The 26665-nt window shown below is 45.1% G+C and overlaps 1 long non-coding RNA gene and 1 other non-coding gene across 2 annotated transcripts in view; both read right to left on the bottom strand.

Annotated features, from left to right (window-relative positions):
- Positions 1-25404, bottom strand: part of LOC146854168 (uncharacterized) — a 56435-nt gene extending 31031 nt beyond the window's left edge. The window contains exon 1 of the long non-coding RNA XR_014981165.1: positions 24356-25404. This is a non-coding gene — a long non-coding RNA (uncharacterized LOC146854168). The remainder of the gene's footprint in view (positions 1-24355) is intronic.
- On the bottom strand, positions 1557-1659 carry LOC146854169 (small nucleolar RNA U13). Its single transcript, XR_014959009.1, has one exon. It is a non-coding gene; the product is annotated as a small nucleolar RNA U13 (small nucleolar RNA).
- Positions 25405-26665: the final 1261 nt, after the last annotated feature.

The following is a 26665-nucleotide window of genomic DNA, read 5'->3' as shown; positions in this document are numbered from 1 at the left end:
ATCAAGGCGGTTAGGTTGTTGAAGCTGTCATGGATGTCTGCGATCTTGCGATAGAAGAAGGTGGCAAGGGAGTCGCACAGATCTTGCGATGGTGGGATGTCGTTGGTGTTGGAGCCGGGGTTGGAGCGTTCCTTCACAATGTTGAAAAGCTCTTTGCTGTTGTGTGAATTGTTGTCGAGGCGGTCCTTGAAGGAGGCCCTTTTTGCGGTTCTGATGAGGTGATGGTGTCTGCGGTCGGCGTTCTTGTGGGCCGCATAGCTGTCCGGTGTCTGTTCGCGGTGCCATTTCTTCTCTAGTTTCCGGCAGGTTTGTTTGGAGGCCTGGAGGTCCATGATGAACCATCCAGCCTTCTTGTTGGTGTATCTGTTGGAGGGTTTTTTGATCGGGCGAGAGTGTTGGCGCAGTCATTGATCCATAGCCTGAGGTTGCACCTCCGGACGGCGGGTGCAGGAAGTGATTGCACCACTCTCTAATATATTGAACATGTGGATTGAATGTGCTTGACCTTGGTCTGCCGTTTGTTCTTTTACTGTTAAATAAGAGATTCGGCCTTCTTAGGTCTTCTCCACATTAGCAAACAAAAAAAATGTGCACGCAATTGCAGAAAAGCAAGAGCAAGAAGATAAAGGCACGCAAGGAGCGTGCGCCTCCCTGCTCGCTCCCGAGGCAATACACCATGGGAGTGAACTTGCCAGAAAAGGTGGGACATGCAGCCACCGTTAACCATTTGCCAGGCTACGATTTTCAAATGACACGCCCAAAAGCCTATCCAAAACGTGGGAGGAGTCATACCCCACAAAGTAGAGCTTGGGAGAGGAGTTGACCTAACGGCTAGGGGGATCGACCTCGAATTCGGGGAACTGGGTTCGAGTCTTGGCAATGACGCTGAACATCCTGTGATTCTGGGCAAATCACTTAATCTCCCTGTGTCTAACCCCAAAAAAAATGAATGTGTGTCCTCATGTAACGTAACTGGTGCTATGTAAAGCGCTCTGATACCCGAATCGGGTCAAGTTCATGCTATATAAAACTCTGCAAAAAAAACAAAAAACAGATTGCCTACAGCGTTTAAGCTCGACCTAATAAAAAAACATGGGTTGCCGTTTATATATACAAAATAAGCACAGAATTATGATTATTTTTTATAGAACATAGTCCAAACCAAATGGTTTTGGGACTTGATAATTGGTGTTAATTAACCTACAAGATCAAAAGAATGAGTTAAAACTTGCTAGGATTCAGGCACATCCCTTGCAATTTAGCTGGTGGTGTTTGCAGCAGGTGCATTACCGACTCATCTATATTACTGTGCTTGAAGCTTGTGTCTTAAAAACCCAGTCAAACACGAAAGGGATCTAGCAGGATTTTTTCAATTAGTTCTCACGACATTGCACTACTGCAACAATTGTTATTAACCACCTAAACTACTACCAGTATTCTGAAGTGAGATTAAACCAATACATCAAGAAGCCTATTTTAAAGACATGTTAATTCTCTTCCGTGAACGTCAAATATTACCCTGGACAAAACCGATCGATAAAGAACCTCTAGCTCTGGATCAGAAGAATTATGTGCCCAGTCGTAACAAGGATAGGACGTCACACGTCACGCACGAGTGTGCGTGCTAACCCACTCATCATTTGAAAGAACCAGAAAGATCGCTCAACGCAGTGTACGGAGGAACCCCGCAGAATGCGATTCTCTCATGAATGTGAGGGTAAGGATGTTGGGGGCGAAGGTGTCTGTCCACATCTCCCCGGGTCTCAGTCAAAACTTATCACGAGTTATCTACGATGTTCTTTAAGAAAAAGGAGTCCACTATACAAAAAGTTATACTGTTAACACGACCGTATTATTATGCTAATTTGTATGCAGCAGTGTAGCCAATCTGTTTCCCGGTTTGTAGTTTCTCCCTTAAAATGACCGCCCACAATAGGTTCTATTTAGTTACAACATAAAGAACGGACTACATTGTATCCTCTGCAAACCTCTTGAAAAGGCAACATTTATGAACAAGCATTGGCATAGCCAATAGGTCTCGCTTTTGGGACCTTATAAGTATTTAGAGGCATATCTACAACACGGCGATAGAAATTTATCGCCGCTTTTGCGTCAGTTTACGGCCGAAAAGCGGCGTTAATTTTATCGCCTAATTAGCAAGGTCACACTAACGCGTGAAACCTTGCTTTAGCGCACAAAATCTTAACGCCCAGTTTTCCATCTCTAATGAGATGCAAAGTGTGCGTTCCTGACCTAACATGACAGGAGAAATGTCGCTAAGTGACATTTCTCCTATCATCAAGCCCCACGCTATAAAGCATAGCAGCAAGAAAAGTAGCGACAACCCCTGTTATCGCTACTTTCCTTACGCCTGCTTCAGGACTGACTTAGCCATGATATCCTATGGAAGGTGGTATCATGGCTAAGTTTGTGAGGCCCTATCAACAAGCTAACGCCACATTTAGTGAGATTATCGCTGGGTTTCCAGCGATAATCTCACGTTAGGCAGTTAGCGCTAGGATTTTTATCGCTTTTGAGATAAGTGTTGCTAATAGCACGCTATCTCAGCGATAAAAATCCACGCTAGCCGGCGATAATTATCCTAGCGCTAAGTGCGCTTAGTGATAATTATCGCCGGTTGTTGCTGATATGTCCCTTAGTTATGCATCACAAAATCCTTGGTGCAATAACATCAACTGTTGCATGGCTAAAAACGTATAAGGTCCCAAAAGCGAGACCTATTGGCTATGCCAATGCTTGTTTAATTTATTATAATTAACTGAGGTTCCCTGTGTTTTTAGTTCTGGCCTCCAGGAGACACCTTTTGCATTAGCTATCTCTCCATGCTCCTGTTACCAAATAATCATAAATTAGAAATTAAAACATATATATAGAGGTGTGTTGGGTCAGCCCTCTTCATCCTGTGGTGTGTTCCGATGTTATTCACATTGTGATTCTGCTGACCACACCATACAGTAATGAGCAGTGGGTCTGCCCACATCACCCTTTGGCTTTGTCATAAATTTGACTAACAGCATTTTGTCTGATCACATGTGCATATCCGCCTACAAAGGAGTGCGCTTGAGTGTCAGGACTGTCAAATCAAAACCAATAGTGCCATTTCTTTGTGCCAATTAAAATTGCAGGTTTTCTTTTGATGTGCATAAAGACAAAAAAATGGTTCTTTACTTGCTCCAAGTGCACCTCCCTGCTAGGATTCATTCCTCTTTGTCCTATTGAAATTCAATGGAGAAGTATTTTAAAAAAATGTAAATATCTCTGAAGAGGAGACATACAAACTGAGAAGCTTAAACAGCGAAAAGTGGAAGAGAAGAAATATGGACAAATATGTAAGAGAATAATAAAAGGGGCAGAGAGAGAGCAAGTAGAGAGCACAAAGAGGGAGGAAAAGAACATGAAGAGGAAGAATGAAGCATGAAGAGATAATGAAAGAAAGACAAAGGGAGAAGTTAAGCAGTGGGAGCAGTATAGTGAAATATAGGGGAAGTTCATGAAGCTTGTGTGTTGAAACAGAAATGCAAGTAAGTGTGAGGGGTGGAAATGTAGAGTGTGTGACAGAAATAATATGTAAGTGCAAAGCATAAAGAGAAAGATTAGTGGAGAGAGGTAGATTGAGCATCAGAGTGAGAGAAAGATAGATTGACAGGTAGCCAGAGAAAGATGAAGAAGCTGAGAGAGAGCTATCGGGAGAGCAAGAGAAATCGAGAGAGAGGATACACATAGAGATAGAGCTAATGAGAGAGAAATGAACGTTGGGAAGAAGTACAGAGTAAAAAAAGGAGAGCAAGAAAAAGGAGCGAGGAAACCTTCAAATAATGCTAACCACATCGCCTCACAGCGCTTCATGGCTGAGTGGTAATGTCAGCGTGTTTCTAATACTACTATTGCTATGGCTGCTTCAATGAGCTTTTGTTGTTTATTGGATATGTGACCTGCGACGTAGGGGGAGAGTGTTTTCTATTCCGGTTGAGGGAAGTTGGTGGTATCTTCGATGCTGCGTCCACTGCGGTTTTTCTGTTAATGACGCTGAAGACTTAAATTAAAGGAAACAACGCGATGGCCTTTGGAGGCAACTGTTTTTGTGGGCGTTGGTCAGAAATATGTTCAATACCAGCCAAGTTTACATAGCTACAGAAAACATGCGTGTGCGCTAAAAGTTTAAAAAAGTAATTGCGATCGCGGTGAAAGCGAAAGTAATCGCGATGATGCGCTAAAGCACGTGAGGGATGCGCGTACAGCAGTTAATGGAGAGGCGGAGAGTGGCGCGTGCGCTTGTGCGCGTGACCGCAAGCTAGTGGCCGCTTTGGTAGCACTGCGAAAAGCCGTGTGTTGCCGGGGATGAAGCTGCGTTCATGGGATATATTGTGAAGATGAATGAACACTTGAAAGTTTAATGTAAACTGACACTGTTTCAGTGCCATCTTTGAGTGTGAGTACGCTACGCTGATCGCATGCAATTCCAATGATACAACTTTAAAAACTGTTATAACTTCGAATATTAAACTGTCGCCAAACCGTTGTCCTAAAAGAGAAAGTCTTTGCAGCTCACTGCGGATATACAATAGACTTGGTGAAAAAGTGCAGCATCACGATATCACCACGTTTATTTCTTAAGCAAGGTTTATGAAAACAAAAAGCAGACACACGTTAGACAAACACTGTCTATATGAATGCAAAGGGTACAAGAGCGACAGCAACTAAAATATATTGGGGTTTATTAACAAGCCTCTTGCGCCGCAGGTAAAAAAAATAAAAAGGGACACACCCTTGGAGCAAAGGGTTTGTAAATAAGCCCAATCAGGTGTTGTCATAGAAGTAAAGGCTGTCATCTTCTTCTAAATGGATGCCCCCTTCTGCATATACAATGTTTGTTATTTCTGCAGAACGCAGTCAAGCAGAGTCATGTTTGTTTATTTCAATTGACGTTGTTCTTTCTGTACTCGATGAAAACTTTCCAGCATGGTCACAATAATCTTTCTTTTCCCAAGGACCTTCTGCTACCTCACTGCACCCCTTTCATTCATAATAGTTTGCTGTTGTTCATGTAACTAGCATAGTGCGGGCAGAATCAGAATTCATGTTATGGTATGTTATCTAGATTTCTAAAGCGCACATTCAGTCAGAGGTCTCATGGTGCTAAATCTACAGAAACAGACCTACAGTTAATCATACTAGTTAATCATATGCCACCCTGAACAACCAGGTCTTCAAGAGTTTCCTAAACTTGAAGGACCAGGAGGCAAATGCAAAATCAGATGGTAGGGTGTTCCAGATACGGGGGGGAGGGGGGGGGGGGGCAGTGTAAAGAAACTGGAACCACCCAACATCTTTTAATTAAAGGAGTGGATGGACAAAAAGTTAAAATTTGAAGATCTTAACTTACTGCCAGCTGTATATTTGTGGATGCGAGACGAGATTAAGGGCAGGCTGCAGTTCTGTAAGGATTTATAAACAATGCCACAGGCCTAAAAGACTGAGCGTTGCTCAACTGGTAGCCAATGCAATTTCAAGCAGAGGTGAGATATGACACTCCCGGGGTAATTGATACAAGAGCCTGGCAGCTTGATTCTATATCAATTGCAGTCTACCAGCTAGACCCTTAGGAAGCCCCAGCGAAAGAGATCGTAATCAACTCTAGAAATAACCAGTGCAATGACAGCTTGTTTGATAGCCTCGAAGGAAAGCAATCTCCTAATCTTTCTAATTTTGCGAAGTTGAAAGCAGCAAGCTGAGACTTTACCTCCACATGAGTTTTCATTGACAGCTTAGAGTCAATCTCGACCCCAAGACTTTTTAACTGACTTCTTGGGCTGGGGAGGAGAGCCCATAGAAGGGGACCAAAGCCAGAATTCTACAGATCTCGCTGATTACCAAGGATAACCATTCCATTCTTGTCTGAATTCAACTTCAGATGATTATTATTTATCCAATCACGGATGAATACCAATTATATTCATGTAGTGGGATAGGGTTTGGGTGCTAAGTTAAACAACGGATTCAGGAGTGAGCCAGAGCTTTCCTCAATGCTACTAGGAATGCTTCCCGTTTCTCTATTAATTTTGCTCCTCACATGGGAATTAGTTAATTTGCCCATTATTCTGTAATGCCCTATTCTGAGAGCCTTCATGGTTCTGCATTTTTGATCTCTGTATCACACCTTTTCTTTGATCTAGAACTCAATTATTGAGTGGGCTCTTACTAATTGACTGTATTTAGATATGTTGTAGGGTGCCTTATCGCAGGGACACATTGCCTCATGAAATTGAGGTTAAACAGCGTCTCCAATACATCAACATGTGGGGGAGTCACTGAGGTAATATTTGGGGGTGCAGAGATTTGGGGGTTCCCCCTCAGCCACATGATTAAGTGGCTACATTGCAGAATACAAAACTGTGAGATCTGCATTTGAATACTGATTTCATTACTTGACCGATATTTATGATTCTGTGCAAATTACCCTGTTTCTGCACCAATCAAGCCAACACTCCTGGTTTAGGTAATAGACTCACATTTAAAACTAAAACATGAATTTATTTATTTTTCTAATGCTTAAAACCTCTACACTTAATTCAAGTTAAACATGAAATTAAATTTCCCTGATTGTTCCTAAATGTTGGCATTTGGCATTTGTTGGGTTTAGGATTTTCACTTTTCTAATTGAAAAAATATCGGTTACTTGTGCGGGCTTTGACATTCGGGAAGGTGCATGAGCCAGGACTGGAGTAACAATTTGAGCAAAATACAATGCATTCTTTTTAAACACAGCATTTCTGCCTTGATTCGCCTAGAACATTTAGGAATCGTTAGACTTGGCATCTTTTGGCGTGTTTCCCCAGTCTTTTTGCTTTCTGACCTCCTGGTATTGACTCTGTTTTTGCTGCTTTAGTGTCTCTGCACACTTTCTCACTGCTGTTCAGTATTAAAGTGCAAGTGCTCCTGTTGTAAATTGTTATTATGGATTGGTGTCTCCATGATTGGCTGATTTGATTTACTAGTCAGTCCCTAGTACAGTGCACCGTGTGTGCCCAGGGCCTGTAAATCAAATGCTGCGAATAGGCTTGCAGCACGAATTGTGCCACCCACACAAGCAGCCTGTAAATGTAACTCTGGCCTGCCATTGCAGAGCCTATGTGTAGTCTGGTACTGGCACGTCGACTTTGCAAGTGTACCCACTCACCAGGCCCTAACCTTCCCTTTTCTTACATATCAGTCACCCTTAAGTTAGGCCCAAGGTACTCCTGTGGGCAGGGTGCAGTGTATGTGAAAGGTAGGACACGCACTGATGTGACATGTCCTGGTAGTGAATTACAGTACATTTCCTTTTTCACTCTTGAAAGGCTATCTGGCCCATAGGAAAGTATGGGGGTTAATTTATAACATCTTATACATATAACTTCCCATTGGGACCAGATAGGAAAATAAAGTTTAGTATTCCTGAACTCAGATTGTTAAAATTCATCTTTTAGTGACAGTGATTTTTACATTCTGTGTTTGAAAATACCACTTTTAGAAAGTAGGTATTTTCTTGCATAGCCATCCACTGTGCTTCTGCTAGAATGTGTATTGACTGTCTGGCTTTGGAGTGACAGAGACTGGGGAAGTGCTGTGGCTCCAGAGAGTCTAGATGGGTCAGTGGTGGACTAAATAGACCTGGGCTGTATTTAGAGTAGGGGGAGGAGATTTCCCTTCACCTGAATGGGCTTGGTCTGCCTCTGACAATGCTGCCTCCACCTCCTGCCAGGAAACTGCACCAGAGAGGATAGGACTGGTTCTGGCTGGGCACAGACATTCTCAGCCTGAGAGGACAAAGGATTTTGGGCTATAAAAAAGTGGGGGCCAAACCCCTGAACTCTATAACTCTTTCGGAACCAAGAAGACTGCCAAGCAGAACAGCTGGAGAAGCTGTGTGGAGGGACTACTACTTTGCTGTGTGCTCTGCTGTGTTGGCCTGCAGTGGCTGCTTCTGTCTTGGGCAGTGAAAGGACTGGACTGAACTTTCTGCAACTTCCTTTTTTTCAATTTCTTCAAGGGCTTGAGGTAGAGCTTGCCCCCCTGTTCAAGAAGTCTCAGGAACAGCAAAGATTTTGAGTTCTTCTGCCATCGTCACTGGGGACTGTGTGTTTTGTGCTGCAACAGAAGAAAAAGCAATCCAACGGCATCTACGATGCCACTGCCGATTCCGTGTCCTGAAGGCATTATATACGGCACCGCCGCAACGCCGCACCGCAACCCTGGTCTCACTGACGAGGCCACCTGATGCCGCCACCGAGCAGCTGCTTTCACCGGGACTTGTGGGCAATGCATTCTGCACCACCTCGCTTTGCGCTGTCGCCCTGGTATCCCCGTCGACGACGCTCCACGCTGACATCGACGCCACTGCTTGCACCATGGTTTGAGGGCACCGCTCGTAAGTTCACGACACACCATCCTCATCCCGCACCGCAGCCTTGGCCTACCGATGCCGGCGCCATCGACTCCAGCCAACGATAGCGCTTCCGCAACGACAACGCTGCTGCTTGCACCTCATCCTGCCAGCGCCGCGACGAGCACCGCATCACATCGCACCGCAGCCCTGGTCTCACCGATGCCACTGGACAAACATCACCGAGCTGCTGCCTGCACAGTGACCTGTGGGCACCGCACACTGCACTGCTGTACTTTGCACCGCAGCCCCAATGCCTGCCGACGCTGGCGCTCCCGACTTCAACCGGAGTTCGATCTGCAACGCGTGTGACTTCAAGGGCCCGACGACTCCTGCACTGACCTCCGGAACCGATGCCTGCGGACGCTGGGCTTTGGGGCTCAACGAGAGATCGCTCACAGCTTGGATTTCTAAAGGTAGTGTTTTGCGTGTCTTCCCGACATTGCAGCTGCCCCGCGACGCCGCGGTCAGCCAGAACTGTTTGGATTTGTTGTTCACGACACCGTGATAGCCCCAGACGGAGCTTTCGACTTGAAGGAACTTTATTTCAAGTTTATTTTGATTACTGAAGATTTTTAAGTACTGTATTGTGGATTTTTTACATTTTTGGTCTTGTCTTAAGTATTTCAAAATATTGAATATTTTTCTAAAATGGCTGGGTCAGGACCAGCATCAAAGAGGAGGTCTCTAAGATGTTGGTGTTAGGGGTGGTATAGCCCTCCACCAGTCCTTGGGCCAGCTCAGTGGTCTTGGTCCCAAAGGCTGCTACACCCGGTGCCTCTCCAAAACTGCTCTTTTATGTGGACTACCGTGGGCTCAATGCTGTCACCAGGACAGACGCACACCCCATCCCCAGAGCTGATGAGCTCATTGATCGGTTGGGAGCTGCCAGGTTCCTCAGTATGTTTGATTTGAAGACTGGGTACTGGCAGATTGCATTAACTGATGGAGCCAAGGAGATGTCAGCATTCTCAACCTCAGAAGGACATTACCAGTTCCGGGTGATGCCCTTTGGGTTGAAGAATGCTCCTGCCATCTTTCAGAAGTTGGTCAACCAGGTGCTGGCTGGACTGGAGGATTTGAGTGCCGCATACCCGGATGACATTGCAGTGTTCAGTTCCAGCTGGGAAGAACACTTGCAGCACCTTGGGGAAGTGTTGAGGGTCTGCAGAGGGCAGGCCTCACGATCAAGGCCAGTAACTGCCAGATCGGGCAGGGTTCTGTGGTGTACTTGGGACACCAGGTAAGAAGCGGCCAGGTGGTGCACCTACAGCCCAAGAGTGACACCATTCTGGCTTAGGAGCCCCCCAGACCCAGACAGAGGTGAGAGCCTTTTTAGGTCTCACCGGCTACTACAGGAGATTTGTTAAGCACTACGGCACCGTTGTTGCCCCCTTAACAGAGCTGACTTCCGGAAAGCAGCCCAAGAAGGAGATCTTTGACTTAATCCTGGCACAAAGCTTTTGATCGACTGAAGGCTGCCATGTGTACGGCCCCCATGCTCAAGGCACCCGACTTCTCCAAGGAATTCTTCGTGCAGACCGACGCTTCAGAGCATGGTGTGGGAGCGGTGCTCTCACAACTGAATAAAGAGTGCCTAGACAAGCCTGTAGTCTTACTTAGCAGGAGACTACTCCCCAGGGAACAGAGGTGGAGTGCCATAGAAAGGGAAGCTTTTGCTGTGATCTGGGCACTGAAGAAGCTGATACCCTACCAGTTTGGGGCTCACTTCCGAGTTCAGACAGACCATAGGCCCACCAGATGGTTGAAGGAAATGAGGGGTGAGAACCCGAAACTGTTGAGTTAGTCCATTTCCCTGCAGTGAATTGACTTTACGGTGGAACACCGCCCTGGCACAGAACACACCAACGCAGATGGTCTGTCCAGGTTCTTCCACCTTAGTGAAAAGAACTCCTAGGAGGTTGGGTAGTTCTCCCTACTTTCAGCTGGAGGGGACATGTGTTAGACTTGGCATCTTTCGGCGGGATTCCCCTGTCTTTTTGCTTTCTGACCTCCCGGTTTTGACTCTATTTTTGCTGGTTTAGTGTCTCTGCGCACTTTCTCACTGCGGTTCAGTGTTAAAGTGCAAGTGCTTCTGTTGTAAAATGTTATTATGGATTGGTGTCTCCATGATTGGCTGGTTTGATTTACTAGTCAGTCCCTAGTACTGTGCACTGTGTGAACTCAGGATCATCATTAGATCCAACCCAGGGGAACTTTCTATTGAATGGAAGGGATACTATATTAGCTGCTCTGATGACCATGTATAACAACTCTTTAGAGGAAGTATGTATCCCAGAGGCATGAGAACATGGCATTATTAGGTCTCTGTGAAAAAAAGGCTTTGTTGGAGTCTGAGAACTATACGCCCATCTCACTGCTGCCGGGATAAGCAAAATTCTTGAAAAATTACTGAATGGCTTTCTCGCCAACTTTCTGGACACCAACTATTTGCTACACCAAATGCAGACTGATTTCAGACCAGGTTATAGCACTGAGACAGCACTTTTGCTGGCTACCTAAGATATGCGAATAACGTTAGACCAAGGAGGATCGGCTACCCTCATTCTTCTTGACTTGAGCGCAGTATTTGACACTGTCTCCCATGCACTTCTTAGAGACAGGCTGAAGGCAATAGGAGTTACAGGGAAGGTACTAAAATGGTTAACTGCCTTTCTATCCGACAGAAGCTCCCAAATCACTAAAGATCCTTTTCCATCAGATACCTGCAAGTGTGTGTGGGGAGCCTCTAGCAGAAATCGTCTGTGCCTGTGGTTTCACCATGGTAGCCTATGCTGACGACACTCAAATCGTTGTCTTCATGTCCCCAGACACCAAATCCACTTCCAATGTAGGTCCAACAACAATCTACTAAGCTTCAGGAAACATCTAAAAACTAATATTTCAGCTTATCCTACATAGTCTGTCACCACGTCCTGTCAGTGATGGGAATCCAGTACTTGGGTATCTGTTGCACTTTACAAAATCAACTAACATAACAACAACATAACATAACATAACATGGTCTAAGAGTAGAGCTGCACAAGGATCAGGCTTTGCATTTGAAATACAGTGGGACCAATTCAGATGCCAGTAATGATGGGAAAGTGCCAGATGAACCTGTATAAAGGCCAGATGTGCCTCAGAGCAGCTTTTCTGTGTCTCGCACACCATGCAATGTATCATTATTATAATGCACTATAGGGGCTACTACTTTTAGCAGGATTCAAAACCAATATTCAGAAATTGTATAGACTGTAGCGTCCTCCCCAGCCCGGGAGCTTGAAAATGCCACACACGGAACTCTGTGACAGACATCTTTACTCCTCAGCATACGATCACACACTGTACACTCATTACGTCATAATTGTTAATAACCACACCTTAACACCTCCCGGCAAGTTACGTAATTTGTTTGTTGAGTCCACCCAAAACTGCAAGTGTCCTAGTGCACATAGCTTCCTGACACTACACTGACACTTTGTTAAATAAAAAGTACAAACAATAGTCACATCATATTATTTCAATCTGTTTTTGAGGTGCTCTCATTAGTCGGCTAGATCGAGTGTTCTTGAATGGTTGAGATACACTCTGATTGTGCACCGATGGCCTATGTTCTGGTGCTTGATCTGGACTTTTAGGCGGGTTCGCCTCATTCATGATTGCAGAAGCTGACAGATGTCGAGGTAGGTGCTTAAAATGTGACGAGTGCCATTTGATGGACTTTTTGGGGTGATGTGCCATCACCATGTGTCCTTTGCATGTCACAACCCTCAGAGGATGGACAGCAAACAGAGTGTCTGTTTTCGTCTTTTGTTTCCGTTTGACCAGGACCCAGTCACCTCCACCAAAGACTGTTTCCTGATCTTGTCGATGCCGATCTGCAAATGTTTTCATCTTGCACTTTTGAGAACCTTATCAGTATTCAAGGCTTGTTCTCCTGTCCACTGTGACATATTGGTTCCGATGGCTCTCCCAAATAGCAAGGTGGCAAGACTCTCACCAGTTGTGGAGTAAGGAGTTGAATGAAATGCACGTCGGGCTTGCCACAGAGCCTGGTTTGAGTTGATTCCATTGATCAATGCTCATTTAATTACCCTTTTGAGGGTACCCATGAACCGTTTCTCAACACCATTGACTTGGGGCCACAGAGGTCTGCTTCCTTGATGCTTGACATTTAGTCTGCCTAGAAATTCCTTTCATTCTTTACTATTGAATGAAGGAGAACCATTGTCAGATGTGAGAATGGCAGAGAGTTCCCATGCTGCAAAAACTTCATCCATCACACTCAATAACCTTGTCACGGGCGACTGATGATCGCTCCTCTACTGAAGGAAAGTGTGAATACTCATCAGTGACTATCATGGGATTATTTGATTTTCCCAGAGACCCAAATAAATCAACTGCAGCTCTTTTCCAAGCATGTGCAGGAATGTCAGACTGCTGCGTTACTTTGGGGGAAAGGCAGTTGAAAAGATGACACTCTTTTAATTCCCTCTCAATTCGCTCTTCTAGGCATGGGAACCACACTCGGTCTATTAGGGCTCTTTTGGTGGCTGCAATCGCACATTGTGCTTCTTGGGCTAGTTCAATGACTTGTTGTCTTAGGCTCTCATTTATGATGTTTTTTGAGTCTCTCAATACAACACCTTCTCTGGTTCATTCTGTACATTTTTGAATTTGAAATTCACCATCATCAGCAACAGATCGAGCAATCTTCTTCCACAATTGTGTTGAAATAATGGTTTGAGGATAAGCATGTCTTTATCAGTGTTAGTAACAGCAATAATCTGTTCAATGGATAGGGCTGCTGGCATCCTGGACCTCACAATGAAATTAATGTACTCCTCAGCTGTTTTTGATGTCCAACTGCGATGATGTAGCCGTACCTGTGAAAAGTAATCTGCAGGGTTCTGGTCCTTACCCGGCTAGCGCTCAATTACATAGTCATGCTCTTGTAGTCGCAACCCCCACCATTCAATGCAAGGGGGCATCTTGGCTTTCGGGTTTTCAAAAAGGGTGAGCAGTGCTTGGTGGTCTGTGATGATAGTGAAATGTTTTCTGTATAAAAACACATGAAAATGTTTGCAGGCACACACTGCAGGCAGACTCTCCTTCTTTAGCTGAGAATAGGTACGTCCTGTGTCAGACAGGCTTTGACTGGCATTGGACATAATTTGTCTCTCAGCATTTGGATGGCCATTATGTTGATCAAGGATTGCCCCCCACTCCTCGCTTCTACTGTGATCTCAGTATGTAACTTGGGGTCAAAATAGGCCATCTCAGTTGCATTCTCAATGGCATGTTTTATTCTTCTGAAGCTCTGATCACATTCAGCAGACCACTGGAAAGGGACATTTCGTTTTGTCAAGTCTCTCAATGGGGCAATCACAGTATCAAAGTCACAAATGTACCTTGAGCATAACTGCCTGTGCCTAAGAAGGACCGCAGCATGGTGATTTCTTGTGGGGTGAAAGTAGCTGACAGGGCCTGTGCTTTATCTGACTCAGGGGTCATTTCCCCATCAGAGAATATGTACCCAAAGAATTTGAGTTTGGTCTTGTGAAACTCCCACTTTGCTGCATTCAGAATGAAACCTGTATCATCAAGTAACTGGCACACCTGTGTCAGAGACTGGTCATGCTCCTTTTGCATTGCCCCAAATACCAGTATATCATCACTGTAAGTAAAGCATGCATCATAGGTTGAATTGTTCGACCTATAACATCCTGAACTATTTCTGCAGCTGACAACCCCCCAAAACTCAACATTTTGTACCTGAAGAACGCTTCCTTGATTTGACGGTATGATACTGCATCAGCTTGTGATATTTTCTTCAGCACTTCTTTTACTCCTTCACTGACAAGTTTCTTTAAATATGTAATGATTTTCTTATCATTTACTTCTTCTAGGGCATCTATGAAGTCATTAAATGTCTCTATCCATCCAGTCCACCTGGTGCCAATATTCTGCTTCTTGGCAGTGTCGAATTGCGGTGGTGGTTTTAGGAGCACAGCTACATCATACTTTGTGTTCCATTCTGCAGCCATTAAAAAATTTCCCCCTCTTCCTATGGCTTTTGTTGGCCTGGATGCCACTTGCCGCCGTGCACGTTCCAGCCCCTAACCCAGTCCTGGGTGGTCACACTCGATTCTAGATCATGTGACACTTCCCTCACTCGTGCTGGTAAGTACATTTGTACTTTTGTACCTGGTTATCACCGCCTTTAGTGTTTGTTTTGCATGGTTAATGGCTGTGTGTTATGGCACAGTGTAATATCTCTTTTTTCAGCTTTAACAGCAGATTGTAGTGGAATTTTCGAATCTGCTCCTTTGTAGGGTCTTAAACTTCAACTGCTGTGTCTAGGCTGGAGAGGGGCTTCGACTCCACATACACCAACCCTCAGATTTCTTTGCATCGTTTTGGGGTGCACGTGGCACGCACAAGCAATTTGCTGTACCATTGCAGTCTTATTTTGTCAGGGCATGTATCCCGTACTCGTCGCCAGATGTAGAGGCCTCCCCAGCCCAGGATTATGAAAATTGTTAGACCTGGCATCTTTTGACATGATTTCCTGTCTTTTTGCTTCTGAACTCCTGTTTTTTACTGTGTGCTTAATTGTACTTTTTTGCTGGTTTTAGAAATCTGGGCACTTTACCACTGCTGACTAATGCTAATGTGCAAGCGCTCCCTGCATAAAATGTAATGGTAATTGGGTTCTCCATAATTGGCATATTTCATTTACTAGTACGGCCCTACTGCAGTGCACTGTTTGAGCCCAGGGCCTGTAAATCAAATGCTACTAGTGGGCCAGCAGCACTGATTGTGCCACCCACAGGAGTAGCCTTGCAAACGGGCCACAGACCTACCACTGCAGTGTCTCGGTGTGCTGATTTAAACTGCCATTTTGACCTGACAAGTGCACCCACTTGCCAGACCCAAATCTACCCTTTTGGTATATGTAAGGCCCCCTTAAGGTAGGCCCAAGGTAGCCCCATCAGAAGAGTGCAGTGTATTTAAAAGGTAGGGCTTGCACTGCTGTGTTTTACATGCCCCAGTAGTGAAATATTGCTAATTTTGTTTTTTACTACAGCAAGGCCTATCTCTCTCATAGGTCAGCATTGGAGCTGCCTTGTAACATATTACAAGTGTATCTTCCAATTGGGTGCTGATAGAACATTGAAGTTTGGCGTCTCTGGACTTTAAAAATAAACATTTTAGTAAAGTTGGGTTTTGAATTGAAGGTCTGAAAATGCCACTTTTAGAAAGCTGGCATTTTTTTTACTTTAAGCATTCTGTGCCTCTGTCTGTCTCCTGAATACACCTCTGGGTTAGGATGACAGTTGGGCTGTCTGTGCATTCACTCTGGACTGTCACACAAAGAGAGCTGAGGTGTGCCGTGAATATCCTGATGGCCCATCACCAGGCTGTTGGCTCTTCTTGAGCTAGAATGGTGGGAGGAGTTGACACTGACACCTGAATAGGGCTGTGCCTGTCCTCAAACAAAGAAGTCTCCATCCCCTGAAGTGTGTCTGGAACAAGGGCAGGGAAAGGCAGGATCTTGTGCACTACAAAGACTGTCCTTTCAAGTTGCCTACTTCAAAGACTAACATGGGTATAAATACTGGACCTGTGACCCCTTAACTTTAGAACACTTCTGGAATGAGGACATTCTGCCAGGAAGAAGAGCTGAATATGTTGTCAGAAGGGATTGCCACTTTGCTGTTTGCTTTGCTGTGTTGGCCTGCTGCTTGCTGTTTCTGTCCTGGGAGTGAGAGGACTGAACTTTGCTTTCTGTATCCTGCTTCCAAGGTGCTCCAAGGGCTTGAGTTCAGCTTGCCTCCTGTTAAGAAGTCTCTGGACCATCAAAGAATTCTTTTATAAACAATATAAGGTCTGACCCGGAGAGCAGTGAAACACACTTCTTTTCAAGACTCCTGGGGGTTGTTTAATGCTTCTAAAAAAAACTCCCAGTACAGTTCCGGTTAACAATCCATGAACTGATTAGTCATTGCTGCTCAATTAAAAAAATAGATTCATCAATAACCACATCAAATACACATCCCACCCTGGTCGAAATTAATGTATATACACAACTCAAAATATGAGAAGAATTTAGGAAAAATGTGTGAAAAGGCTAGAAAGCACCTTACATGCGCAAACCCACAGGGATGCTGGATGGTACTCCACAACAAGAAAGTAAATAGAACAAAAGAGGCGTGTGTGAAAATTCTTGAGAGGTGAAAAGTCAAACAACATAAATAAGTGTGTGACAGACAACACTGAAATTCTGTTACTCTCTCAGTGTTTTCTCAACCCCAACCGTGCAAAGAGAAGACGGTTCTCAAGATAAAAATGAGGTTTCACTCACCTACAGCACATCCTTTATTAATTGTTGTGAGCGTCCTCAGTTTAAAAAGCAGGCATGTCACTGGCCACTTTTAACTGCAAAAGGCCAACCTGTTTCGTTTGCCATACACTCTTGGCAACTTCGTCATGGCTGTTGGGGATTCAATCTTCACCTCAGTCCATTACCCACACCCAATCTGTGGTTATTGATAAAGATAAAAGGAACGTACCGATCATGAACCAACTCTATGTACAATGGGAGTGAAACACCCATTTCGCCCCACCTTACATCTACCTAATGGCTGCTTATGTCCAGCGTACCAGTAACCACCATCATTACAAGAACCAGGGTAAGAGCAGTAATGACTAATCAGTTCATGGATTGCTAACCGGAACTGTACTGGGAGTGTTTTTTGAGAAACATTAAACAGCCCCCAGGAGTCTTGAAAAGAAGTGTGTTTCACTGCTTATATTGTTTATAATTGATTGAGTGGGGGAGGTCTGACTTTTGGTTCCCCCTACTGCTCCCATTGTGAATGTGGAATGCCATAAAAGACTTCACCTGTCAGTACCTGAGCTCTTTTACTGAGAGTCCTGAGTTGCCAAGTAGGGCTAAATCCAGTTCCTGATCCCTTGGAAGTGGATTCTGGTGATTTAAAGGAACAAATCTACAGATCGACTCCCAGCGTCATTCAGAACCGACGCATCACTGCAGAACTCAACGTATCATCACTGCCAGCACCCGAGCCTGGTCCTTGCTTGATGCAACTACCACGGCTTCCAACGTAGGTCCCAGCTTTCCATATCAGCATGTCATACGAACTGCAGCTGCATGAGTCTCGAGCACCGCATCACTGAAGTCTTTGACGCATCACCCAACTCCGAAGCAGCGCCTACTTCAGTACTATGGAATCGACGCAGCATGACTTGACCTTTGACGCATCATCAACGCATCGTCCCTTGGTGCCATTTTCTTCATCGACACCGCACTACAGTAAGGAACCAGGGCTGCATGTCCAAAAATGGCGCATAACTTTAACATCTTGCTGCTGAAAATACTTGCCAGACACAGTGACACTGAGAACGATTTTTTACTTTTAGGAGACTTCAATGTGCACAGTGACCTGAAAGATAATGCTGAGGCACAGTCTTTACTAACTGACATGTCTTTGTTTGGATTAACCTTAATGAACACTGGTCCCACTCATCTGGCAGGACATACTTTGGACCTCATCTTTTCAAATAAACCTAACACCCTGCTATGTGCCTCTTCCACTCAGGTCAATTGGACAGATCACTTTATCCTGGAATTTATTACCTTCCATTTAGGTAAAATCCCCTCTCAGGCACAAGCCTTTCCTACTAGGCGTAGACCATGGCACAAGATTACTCCGGAAATATTTCAGGAGCATTTTGCTGGATTCCCCATTGGCTCTGGTGAGAATGTTGACAAGGCATTGGACCCCTATAATCGAGTGATACTCCAGGTGGTAAATAGGATTGCCCCTATGAAAACCTACAAACCTCGTTTAGCTCGTAAACAGGAGGTATGGTTTACGGAGCACCTGAGATCTCTTAAACAGCAGGCGAGGAAATTAGAAAAGGTGTGGAGAGCGACCCACGATTGCATGGATAAGAATCATTTCTGGGTAGCTCTAACTAAATATCACAAAGAAATTCGTAATGCCCGGAAATCCCACAAACATGCTCTTCTTTTAGCTGCAGGAAATACCCCCAGGATCTTATATCAAACCTTACAGTCATTTGTGAAACCAGCAGCTTGTGAAACTCTTGATCTAGCTTCACAACAACTTTGCAATGAAGTTGCTCAGCTTTTCACAAATAAAATAAATAAGATTCATGAAGATATTGTAAAATCCAATTTACCCATCATTGGAGACAAACCACTATTTTTGGAAAAGGAAAAAGAGATAGGAATAACGCACTTACAATCCTTTTCCCCTATCTCCTTGATCGATACCGAATGTTATCTTGGTCAGATTAAAAGCGGAAGTCCCTCAGATATCATCCCAGCCAGAATTATCACGATAGTAGGAAAAAGTCTGAGCCCACAGATTCAAAGTCTCATCAACCTTTCCCTGACTGAGGGGCAAGTCCCTGGAGAATGGAAAAAAGCGTTGGTAAGACCCATTAGAAAAAACTCTTCCATCCCCTGGACTGACTTATCCAATCTAAGGCCCATCTTGCTACTCCCTTTTTTAGGGAAGGTTATAGAGAAACATGTTAACAAGCAGGTTTCACAGTACATTGAACAGTTTGGTAAGCTGGATAGTTCCCAGTTTGGCTTCAGACCCAAACATAGTACTGAATCCGCTCTGCTATCTGTGACAGATGACCTTCACATGTATCAGGATCGAGGGTACTCGGCGATCTTGGTACTGTTGGATTTATCGGCGGCGTTCGATACGATATCTCATAAAATCTTAATCGAACGTCTGACCGCAATTGGGATTGAGAGCACAGCGTTAACCTGGCTAAAGAGTTTTCTGTCTGACCGTACCCAAACGGTTAGCATGGGCTCATTTTGGTCGACAGAAACTTATATATCCAAGGGGGTGCCACAGGGCTCTTGTCTAAGCCCTACTCTTTTCAACATCTATGTGGCACCCCTGGCCAGCATATTGAGAGACTTTGGGTTTGTCCCTGTCTCCTATGCTGATGACACGCAGCTCTTATTCCCTTTCAAACATCTTACCGACGAAGTGAGGGTGGCCTTCTCAGATGGCATGAAAGCTGTAGCGAATTGGATGAAGTCTAACTACCTCCAATGCAACGTGAACAAGACCGAAGTAATGCTCTTTGGAGAGGTTAGAAATCTGTGGACTCCAGAGTGGTGGCCATGTGAGCTTGGCCAAGTACCTGAGCCTAAACTGGTCGTAAAAAACCTAGGGGTTCGTCTTGATCGGGAGCTCACCTTTAAACAACATGGCAACTGGGTGATCTGCCAATGTTTTCATGTTATTGGACTCCTACGCAAAGTGTTTCCACTATTACCTGATTCCATTAGAAAAACCTTGGTACAGGCACTAGTGTTGAGTCGCCTGGATTATTGCAATGGACTCCTGCTGTCAGCTAACCAGGGAGTCCTAGCAAAACTCCAGGTGATACAAAACACTGCGGCTAGACTTGTGCTGAATGCCCCCCCAAGAACACCTTCTAAACCACTCCTCGACAAATGACACTGGCTCCCAGTCCGTAAGAGGATTACTTTTAAGACATGCTGTCTTATTCATAGAACCATACATGGATCCGGACCCTCCCACTAGGCTTCTTAGGTCCAGTAGCCAACTTCGACTTAAAGTACCTACCATTAAGAGGAGCAAACAAGGTGGGAAAGCCTTGTCTGTGGTAGGCCCAACACTATGGAATAATCTCCCTCTTGAGCTCAGTCAATGCTCGGAACTCTTGGTTTTTAGGAAAAAACTCAAAACGTTTCTATTCTAGTAATTCATCAACCGTTTCAGCTTTATAAGCTGTATTGTGCTGAGTTGTGCCTTTCGTCTCCTGTAGCTGCCAAATTTTCTTTCCCTCCTCCTCTTTTTCTGTGCGCAGAGATACTCTTGTTTAAAGAGTCGATTCTAGCGCGATATAAATCCATAAATAAATAAATAAATAAATAAATAAAATAACCTCCCCTGCGACAGTAAGGAACCAACCATGACTAGAGAAAAGGCAGAAGCACTCTACATGGCAGTCAAAGAATACATTTAGATAACGAACAAAGTATCAGTATCTTCCCATAAGATCTGTGTAGGAGTCAAAACTTTGTGTAGATGCCACACCCAAATGTAATTAAAAAATGTGTTCTTTATTTCATGCTTGGAAGCAGCAGAGATGTGGAGCCAGCCAACGCGTTCCGTCCCATAGCAGTGGAGCTTCTTCAGTGCAAGCGACTTGTTAAAAAGAAATGTGCCCTTTTCTGTAGCATCCGTAAGTACTGGAAAACCAGTCTCATCTGATTCAAAATGAACACATTTGTTAAAGAAATCTAATTTCTTGAAAACAGTGAATATTTCAGAGTCCTAAGGTCAAGAGTCCCAAGATGTCATTGAAAAGGCCTGATGTTAACAACTTTTGCTTCCAAGCATGAAATAAAGAACACATTTTTCAATTACTTTGTTTTGCGGCATCTACACAAAGTTGAAACTCTTACCCAGAAGTTATGGGGAGACACTTATACCCTGGCAGTTATATAATTGTATACTTTGCCACTTAGATTGCTTCTCCCTTTTCTTTTGTACATCATTTTGGGGCATTATGTGGAATGGTTGTCTCTGGGTGTGGAGAACCTTTTGGAAATGTTACGGTGTGTGGAAATTTGTGACCATAACCGTTCAACGTCCTGTTATTGAATAGGGAACTAACGCATCATCTCCCCTGTCTAGCAGTAAGGAGCCAACACCTCAACTCCCCTGTAGCAATAAGGGACTGACGCATCGCCTGCTTTTTCTACGCCTCACCTCCCCTGCACTTCTCATCGTCTTTGATTTTTGACGCATCTAAGGTACTTTGTCCTTATCAAGCGCAACTATTGTTTTTTAAGAACCAAACTTTATTTAATCTTTGAAAATTCATATCTTGACTTGTGCATATTGGTCTTGTTGTATTGAGATAAATATTGGCTATGTTTCTAAACTGGTGTGAAGTCCTTTTTCACTGTGTTACTGTGTTTGTAAAAATACTTTACACATTGCGTCTGGGAAAGCCTAACTGCTCTGTGCCACACTACGAAGGGGGTGAGCAGGGGTTATCTTAGCTGTGTGACTCCATTACCCTGACTAGAGTTAGGGTCCCTACTTAGACAGGGTGTAAACCACTGCCAACTAGAGACCCCATTTCTAACACAAATAAATATGCTACACACAGAGCCCGGTGACAGACATCTTCATTCCCCAGCATACGATCACACACTGCACACTTATTTTGTCATAACAGTTAATAACTGCACCTCAGCACCACCCAGCAAGTTACATAATTCCTCTTTTGAGCCAACCCAGAACCGCAAGGGTCCTAGTGCAAATAATCTCACAACACTACATATACCACTCACTATAACATAGTTCTTGCTTTAAGCAGCACTGATTTTATTCACCTGGGTGCTCTGCTTCACATGTGCAAGCCTCATCACAGTGAAGGAGCGTTACTGTCAGAAAAACGTAATCGAAGAAACAAATTTTTGAAAATGGAAGGAATGAAGCACATTGTGTCAATTTTATATTGGTTTCATAACACTCCTGTATATATGTCTATATAGGAGTGGTATTGGCGGAAATTCATACAGGAGTCTAGAGTTAGTCTCTGAACTAGAGATGCCTTCTTTATGATGGTGAACAGATCGAGCCAAGGTTCTTCCCATTCACAGAAGAGAACTTGTGCCACCTCTGGATGTAACTGCCACTCTTGATCTGCTGAGCGCTGACAGCTGAGCTCATCTGTACTGCCATTCAACGATCCTGCCAGATGGTTCACCACAAGGAATGTTCCTTGTTGGTCCAGCCAGTTACAGAGGTGCAGAGCCTCCTGACACAGGGTCCACGATCCTGCCCTGCTTGTTGCAGTACCACATGGCAGGGGTGTTATCCATGAGCACCTATACCAGCCTCCCCTTCATGGATAGAAGGAAGGCATTCAACGTCATTTGGACGGCCCTCAGCTGCAGAAGGTTGATAGGGTGCCAGGACTCCACCGGACCCCAGAGACCACTGATCTTCATCTCTCCTAGATGGCCACGTCAACCCCGAAGTGGTGATTTGGTCACCACTGTTAGCTCTGAGTGTGGAAAGGAGAGGGCTGTGCCGATGATTCAATGACTGTCTAGTAACCTGTACTGCACATGTTTTGCAGTGTCCTACAAAATCTGAACATGGCTAGAGAGGCTCTTGATGTTGGGCCCACTGATACTTCAGATCCCACTGCAGAGCCCACATATGTCACCTGGTATGGTCGACAAACAAGATGCAGGAGGCCATCTGTCCCAGCAGCCTCAAAGTCGACCTTATTGAGATCCAGGTCAGAGGCTGGAAGATCTGGACCATAGCCTGAATGTCCTGGACTCTCTTTCTTGGAGGATAGGCATGAGATCGAACCATGTCCAGGGTGGCTTCAATGGAGGGGAGCGTCTGAGTAGGAATTCGGTGTAACTTTGAGATGACATGAGGTTCAGAGTAGTCTGGAGGTGGTTGACGACTGCCGAGGGCAAGCCCACCTTCAATAGCCTGTCGTTGAGGTGGGGGAAGACTGGGACCCCTAATTTCTGAGGATGCGCTGCTACCATGACCATCACATTTGTGATCACCTGAGGGGCACTGGGGAAACCAAAGGGGAGCACAGAAAACGAAAAATGTTCTTGTCCTACCACGAACCGCAGGTAGCGCTAATGGCCCAGCAGGACAGGTATATGGATGTAGGCATCCTGCAGGTCCAATGCCACCATCCAGTCTCCACTTAAAGATGTCTGCTATACGACCACTGGGGGAGTTGTGATTTGTTATCTTGTGATTTGATAAAGATGGTGCTCAAGGCAAATGCGTGTGTTTATCTGAGCTGCAGCGTCGATAGTGTGAAGGATACGGTAAGTTCAATTGAGCAGGATTTTTGATGTGTTTTTTTAGCTCAGCCCGTGTACTGATTGTTAGTTTAGTACTTTTCTCCCAATGACACTTGGAAATATGGCCCGCACTATGGTCGGAGCATACTATTGGGAACACCAAAGATAAAGAGATCCACACCTGGGGGATTCATTGTGATTTAACTCTTGAATAGGGCTGGGCAGAACTTGTGGAATTATGCGGAGTTGCATAAAAACTCTACGGAATTCTGCAGAGTTCGGCCCACCACTAATTGATATTCATGAGGCTTCAAAGTGCTCTCCCGTGGCTGGTGCACGTGTGAAAGGCTTTCATGTGCTCTCTGACATACTTTTTCCATTTCCCTAAGTACAACAAGGCTTACAGATAAACGCTTTTACTATGGTTACCCTACCAGGCAGTGCTGGCACCCGTGAATAATTTACCATATTTATTTAAATGTATAGGCTGAAGTAATGCTGTACAATTGCAAAATGACAAGTTATTTGAGAGTGTTTTTTCAGCTTTGACAATATTTGAGACTCCTATTGAGTTTCTGTATCAGGAGGCGATTGTTGGGCCAATCGTCGATAACATCTACATTATTAATGCATTTGACAAATCAGCAGCGAGAGTTTGTCTGGTAATTAGAAAATAAGGCAACACATTTTGGCATACTGCTAGGAAACCATTATATCTAACACATGCATGGACTGGGAGGGGGAAGAGAGTGCAAGCCGTGATTTAGTACCAACTACGTACAAAATCGCCCAGCTCTCGGATCACACTGTCTACCAACAACAGCAACTTGGTGAATGTGCCCAAATTTAATAGATCAAAATAAAGCATCTGTGCACTGCTCCAATTTGTGTTACAAGTGATATCAATTGAACAACAGAAGCCTAATTTTTTCTGTCTGCTTACAGGGAATGATGTTTCCATTCACAAAGTGTGTTTATTTATCCATGCCACTTACCCCAACTAAAAATCAAAATCAAATGTCTCCGGGCTTCGGGTGTAAGCAGGGCATCAGGATCTGCTTACTGTGCGAGCCACTGAAGGAAGGCGGTGGAGGGCAGCTGAGCTCCGCAGAGCAGGTACTGAAAGAAGAGAGGCTGAGTTATGTGGCACACTAGCAGAGGCAGCTGTAAACGATAGAAAATAATCCGGCAGAAGCCATGCTGGGTGTAGGAAACCCATTGCTGTTCTACATTTAATAAATGGTGGGCGTTAAACTCCGCTCCCTGGCGGTGATGGAGTTTTTGATGAACTCCACGCTCCAAGTGGAACATGTAGTCTCAAAACTCTGTGAACTCCGCCAGCAGAGCGCAGTTTACCACCCACTGATACTCTTGAAGGGAATTGAATTTATTTTTCTCCTCTTGGTCACGGTGGTGTGAAGTGTTTTGTAAATGGGGTGTAGGAGAGTAGGATCTGCTTCATATGTTTACCCCCACTTTTTGCTGGGGTTTTACTGTTTTTCGACTTTAGTCTGGCTGGGACCCTGCTATTCAAGGCCCCAGCCTAGCTGCTTCCTCTGTAAATTCAGATCCACAGATTGGATCCTGAGGTACCCTTGTGAGTCCCTAGTATATGGTATACTATGTACCCAGGGCATAGGTACCACAGAGGCCTACTCGGGGCTGAAGCATGTATTATGCCACCTCTGGAAAGCCACCCAAAATGACACCACAGGTCTGCTACTGCAGCCTGGGTAAGGTGGTGCATGCATGCCTTACTGAGGTATAGGTTCACTATACCTCACCTATCACTGCACATAGTAACCTATCAGTCACCCCTATGGCAGGCATTATCAGTCCTGAAAGCAGGGTGCTTGGTTATATGTGAGAGGGTGCCTAGGCATGAGCTGAGCCCCTCTGCAGCCTTCGGAATCTCTTCTCCGGGGTTGTCAGTGGTGCAGCCTGACCATATACTCTTAAGTGCATTATATTTTAAACGGTTAATGCTAACTTTGGACTGGCTGCACGGAAACATGTCGTGTTTGGTGTCAAACACCTTGGAATCATACCCCCACATCAGTTCTTGATGTGAGGATATGAGCTCACTCGTCTAGAGGGAAAGACATGGCAGTACTGGTATACCCGTAGAAATCTAATAGCGCCCTGGCATCACAAAATTTGATGCTGCAGCCACAGACACAAGTCTGGCCTCCTACTGCTGACCGTAACTCCGGCAGGGGAGGCCTGGACAATATGTTTCCTGTCACAGGGAGGTGTAACCACCTCCCAGACAGGATTATGTGTATTGGGGCTGGGTGGGAGCACTCTCAGAGTGCTTTGAAGTCCTGCACTGGGGGAACATTTGGTGTCCCTGTGCATAATCCAGCTCAAACCAGTTGAGGGGCTTCCAGCCTCTGCTCTGGCGCGAAACTGAACAAAGGAGTAGCCACCCCTCTTTCCAAACCCTCCCATAGGTGGGTCCCCAGAGCTAGTCCAACCCTTTCCTTAGGTATAAGTAAGGAACCTCTGTAACCAGAACTTTAGATATCCCTGGACGAAACTCTGAAGCTGAATCCTGGAACTTCGACGCTCTGCTAAAGACCAGAGGACTGAAGAAATGTCCATTAGGGTCAAGGAGTGACTTCCCTGCTTGGCAGGCACCAACGAAGCAATTTGCCGGTCTGCGTTTTTCGAAGCTCCCGCCAGACTCTGGAGTATTTACAGCCCAGGAAGAGGATTTCCAGACATCTCAGAGGCCGACCGAGTCCCCAGCAAATCTGAGTCCCGCAGCCCTCGTGAGTAGCGTGGAACCGGAACTCCTGGTCACCGGGCACTTTTGCACGTTTCTTGAAGTTGTGCTTGGGGTTACTTTTAGCCCCTACTTTGAGCAGCAGATCCACCGAAGATTGTCGGCCTAGTCACCCTGAGTGACCCGTGGGCTGCCATTTTGTGTTTCCTCTTGAGGTCCCTTCGCGATCCCTGGACCATTGATTGGTGGGTCCCTTAGGGGGTAACTTTGGTTTTCCTTGGGCTTCCCTAGTTGCTCCAGATGTGCCCTGACTCCCAATCAAGTGGGGAGTCCCACAGACCTTGCTGGTCTGCACTGCAGCATCTTTCTCGTTTCTGAGTGGGTTGCTGTTGCCAAGGTTTGTCGTGTTCAATCCGGGCACCAATGCTGCAGCACTCGACATCCTTTGTGAGACAGCTGGAATCCAGCTCCTGGTTGTCCTCGATGCCTCCTGGTCCTCGTGGCTGAAGAGTCAAGCTTCACCTTCTTCACCTGAAATCACCAGACATCGGTGGGCATCTGCCTATCGCCTTCCTGG

This window comes from Triturus cristatus, chromosome 4_1 (genome assembly GCF_964204655.1).
Source record: "Triturus cristatus chromosome 4_1, aTriCri1.1, whole genome shotgun sequence".
Classification (NCBI taxonomy): Eukaryota; Metazoa; Chordata; class Amphibia; order Caudata; family Salamandridae; genus Triturus; species Triturus cristatus.
This window is presented reverse-complemented; position numbering and strand designations above follow the sequence as displayed.